This window comes from Malaya genurostris, chromosome 2 (genome assembly GCF_030247185.1).
Source record: "Malaya genurostris strain Urasoe2022 chromosome 2, Malgen_1.1, whole genome shotgun sequence".
NCBI lineage: Eukaryota > Metazoa > Arthropoda > Insecta > Diptera > Culicidae > Malaya > Malaya genurostris.
In genome coordinates, this window is record NC_080571.1 from 11,338,385 (window position 1) to 11,342,986 (window position 4,602).

The window sequence follows — 4,602 nt, forward strand, 5'->3', positions numbered from 1 at the left end:
GTCAATTACACTCTTGAGACATAGTATGATATTGCACATATGAATATTTTCTTATGTAGGAAAAGGTGTTCGGTTGCCGGCACCCCACCGTAACTTTTGACAGAAAGCAGATAGCGTCAATCCGACAAATGCCATGTGTGTGTAATAGCAGCACGTTCTTTTTGTGCCGAATTGCGAAGTAAACAGTCACTTGTACTTAAAAATAACTTTTAATTACGTGAATATCAACACAAAAATTTTTTCTCGCTTTTTTTAGAGTATCATAAATTGAAGAGCATCAAACGGAAAGGTGAATGGATTGAATATTTATGAGGTGAAATAGATCTATTTCGCGATTTAATACCGGATGCTATCAAAATTTTCGCAACCAAAGATTTTTTTTGTGATTTTCAAAATGTCTACCAATTTCGGGTACCGTCACCCCATTTTTTTCGACAAATCGTGAAAAATTGTCAGTAATATGCAGGCTGCTGTCGAGACAAACATCTAGCTGCTCATACAGCGGATGCTCCTGCTTAGGAAAAACGTTGAAGACGGACCAAATTATTACCAAAGGCGCCACCATTCAAATATTCGACCAAGAGAGCCAAGGCGAAGTCACAATCAAACAATGAAGACTTTTGTCAAAAACGCTTCCAAAAAGAATAAATTCTGTTTTTTTCTTCGAATAGCTGCAGTCTTTACTTATATTTTTCCATTTTTAACGAAATTTCTTGGGGTGTCGGTAACCGAACACCTTTATTAAAAGGGCCAAAATTTATCGCTTTACTAAATTGATAACATTTTTTTTTCAATCAAATGAATCAACTTAGTTTCTTAATCAGTTGTTAGCCAGGAACATTAGCTTTCCATTGATGTATAGATGTCCGCCTAATGTGCACTAAGTTAGAAGTTATGAGCTAAAAAGAAAAGGGTGCCGGTAACCGAACACTCTCCCTTACATAAAACACTAATAAGAAAAGAAAGATTATTCTAACTTAACCAGTTACTCTTGCCCCATAAACGTATTTTGCTTTATACTCCGAATTAATAAAGAATGAGATGAAAAATTCTAACCTATGAATAATCTAAAGAATGATACTGACGATTTTTTATCAAAACAAGCCGATTAAAAGTCTGGATAAATTAAAAGCGATATAAAATCACATTAAGGGGATTAAATACACTTCACCAATAGGACGTCACACCGAAACACTTGAGCTATTTGAACGATTTTCAATATTCCGGCTCAAATAAGTGATTACATACAAACCAATTCGCACCCTTTCATTCTGCTACTAACGCAGAAGGCTATAGCACAAAGTCGACACCGTTCTTCTGACCAAAAGTCACCGTAGACTCACGGGGAGGCATGAGATAGGAACTTGTGAACGCTCTCACTTTCTGGCGACCAGCAACAAATACAGTTTCTTCGTAATCCGAGAAGAATGTTATCTAAAGCTTGCTTCATTTAGAATTGGAACAAACTTTTGCTCATATTGTGGCGCTCCTGGTGGACGGATTTGGAAGTTCTTGGCGCCCACGTGTCGGGAATTTTGTCAGCTTCACGTATGATTTTTGACATTCCGCAAATCGACTGTACTTTGTAAAAAATCAACATGGAAGCCAAAAGAAGGGAAAAATTGTGCACAGTTATTTGGAAAATCCATTGTGATCTGCATCTACACGGAGAACCCGCAGATCACAAAATTACAATATTGCAATTGTTGTTTCACGCCTTGGTTGTTTCAACTAAAATGTTGTTGATTTAACTAACATATCTGTTGATTTTGACATAACCATTCAGGTAACCGAAATTGTTGTATTCAAATGCTGTCACTTGGCGGAGAACGAAGACAGCAAAACGCAGAACAAAAAACCTCTTCATTTCACCAGAAGCGTTTCATATTGAAAATTTTCAATGGTAAATTAACGTCATTTATGTTAGTTACGTAGTGGTCGTTTTATGTAAGTGAAAGTATGCAGAAGAATATAACAGTTAATTGTAAAACAAGTTTTCCATGTGTTAAATAGATATTCCTGCAGTATTAATTTTTTTTATTTCATCTGAGAGTAATGTATTCTAGGACAGTTCATGTCAATGTTATTAAAACCGCTTAACGCTTAAAAATTTGCTGCTAAAGTGAAGTTGTACTATTTGTATTTTCTTGAAAGTGTATCTGTAGCATTAGGTTTGCCAGCGAGCCATTCTGCAAGTGAGGGAAAAATTTCCTAATTCCCTGTGACCATTTTTTCTGGTGAGTTCCCTTTTGAGAATTGTAATCTTTTGGTTCATTTCCATATCCTTTGTGAGTTTAGTGATAAATATATAAGCAGTTAATTAGGTAAAATTTCGTTGTTCAAGCAGTGAACGATTAGCTGCCCCCGAAGAGGCTAACAGTAAAAAATATCTATTGCAATTGGCGTTTTAAGTTCAAATAACTGAATAATTGGTTGAAACAACTGAGACATTTTTTTGCTTTCATGCATACAAGTAACTTTGCTGGGATTTTGTCTTTGCTCAATTGCACGAGTGACATCTCATCTCAGCTGCCAGCACGATAAATAAAAAATGACAGATTGGTTAAATTAACAGTCGATTAGTTGTACCAAATTTTAACCAATCAAAATCAGAAAAACAACTAATATTTAGTTGTTTTGCGATCGCTGGCTTTTCCGTGTAGGCTAGCTAAACAGCTGAAATTGCCCAGAAATACCGTATGGTGCGTTATCAAACGGTATAAGGAAACATTGACGACGATTCGGAAGCCTCAAGCCAATCGTTGGAGTGGAACTGTCGATCGGAAACTGCGTGGTAAGATTTTGAAGACGATTAAGAGGAATCCTAATCTGTCGGACCGTGATTTGGTCAGAAAATTCGGTACTGCCCATAGTACCGTGAGAAGAACTCGACTCCGGGAAGGAATCAAGCTGACCGACTTCGACGGGTGTCTTCTGATGAACGATGAAACCTATGTCAAGGCTGACTTCGGGCAAATCCCAGGTCAAAAATTTTACTTGACAACGGCTCGGGGGGATGTTCCAGCCAAATTTAAATTTGTTTTTGTCGATAAATTTGCAGGAAAATTTATGATTTGGCAGGGCATTTGCAGCTGTGGCAAGAAAACGAAAGTTTTCGTTACAAATAAGACAATGACATCAGAACTATACCAAAAAGAGTGTCTCCAAAAACGAATTTTGCCGTTCATTCGATCCCACGATCATCCCGTAATGTTTTGGCCAGATTTGGCAAGCTGTCATTACAGCAAAGTCGTTCAAGAATGGTATGCAGAGAAAGAGGTCCAGTTTGTTCCGAAAAACCTGAACCCACCCAACTGCCCCCAGTTCCGCCCTATTGAGAAACACTGGACAATCATGAAGAGGAGACTCAAGGCAAAGGGAAAGGTTGTCAAAGATATCAATCAGATGACGACCTGGTGGAATAAGATAGCTGAAACGGTGGACGAAGAAGGTGTGCGCCGCCTAATGAGCCGTGTTACAGGAAAAATTCGAGAATTCCTGCGAAATCGTGACGAATAATTTTGTCTGTATTTTTTCTTAAAAGTATGAAGAAAACGCTACAATTGTATAAAAAAGATCATGAATTCAATAATAAACTGAAATACAGGCAATTGTCTTTGTTCCAATTTTATCTGAAGCAAGCTTTATATTCCAATATTATTAATGAAATTTCCTGAACTTACAATACATACATATGGACTAAACTTGAAATCATTACTAATTGTTCTTGGTTGCGCAAAAACTAGTACCCGTGTCTTGTTCATTAAGGTATTGTACTATTGTATTATTGGGACAGCCATAATGAACTTACATCTTTTCAACTGTATGCGAATTTCCATCGTATCGAACGTGGCAAGAAACTGAACTGTCATCACTAGTTGATTCGTAATGTAATGAAAAGGATTCAAGAGATGAACAATTCCGGAATGATTAACATGTCATCAGACTTCACTAACTGCGATTCGAATGAAACGTCTTCAGTATGACAAAACAAACATATTTTTACACGAAGCGCACTATTTCCACAACCGAAAGTTGGATCTGAAAAAAATCGGGATATTCTTATGGTATCTGAAGACCTCTCCATTGAATCTAAGATCGGTTCAGCCATCTTCGAAAAAAGTTATTGATATTATTTTCATTTTTTTTGTGCATACCACCCTGTAACCGAAAGTCGGATCCAAATGAAATTCAGTAATAAGACCTTCAACTGAAAGTTTGTGAAAATCGGATTAGCCATCTTCGAGAAAACTGAGTGACAATATTTGTAACACACTCACATACATTTTCTTTGTTCGTCTGGCTGAATCGAATGGTATATGACACTCGGTTGAAAAGTCGAATTTTCACAGTGATTGCATAGCCATTCTATATAAGCACGGCGAAACAACTACTATAGCAGACTTCACTCTAACTAATCGTTTCAGTTAGAGATCAATAAAACTTATAAATTAATTATTTCAAAATGATAATTAATTGAACCAGCAACAAGCCGATAGGATCCCGATTACCCTACGCTGTCACATACACACACTTACTTTCCCACCGTGCGAAGTAGTTGAAATAATAGACTGTCAAGTCAATCAGCAGTCCGCAGTCCGC